Genomic DNA, 480 nt, shown 5'->3' with positions numbered 1-480 from the left:
CTTTCTGCAGAGCAAATAGTAACACCGGCACACCCGCACTTCACAGAGGAGCAGGCAAGGCACGAGTGGTGAGGTCACTTCTCTGAGATCCTGCAGTAAGTGAGTGGCCAATTGGGACTTCCCTGCACTCGCTCTGTTCCTCAGAGATGCAGCCAGCCCCTACCCTGGGACAGAACCGGCTGTGGATGTGTGTGATGGCGTGGGGGTGGGGGGTGGGGAGTCTCTGAGGCAGTGGAACCTGGTGGATCTGGCTCCTTGTCTTGCTTGTTGGTCAGAAGTTCTGTCCAGAGAGGGCATTGTTTTGTTTTGTCTTGTCTTTATCTTTGGGAAAGCTATTTCCTTTTTGGGGGGATGCTGGGAATCGAACTCAGGACCACATGCTTCTCAGGCAGGCACTGTGCCAATGAACTATATGCCCGGCCCTATTTCCTATAGAGTGTGATTAAATCTCTACTTTGTTTTTTTCTTTTTTTTTTTTTT

The sequence above is a fragment of the Octodon degus genome, unplaced genomic scaffold, assembly GCF_000260255.1.
Source record: "Octodon degus isolate 3935 unplaced genomic scaffold, OctDeg1.0 scaffold00153, whole genome shotgun sequence".
Lineage (NCBI taxonomy): Eukaryota > Metazoa > Chordata > Mammalia > Rodentia > Octodontidae > Octodon > Octodon degus.
The sequence above is the reverse complement of the archived record's forward strand: the minus strand, read 5'-3'. Positions refer to the sequence as shown.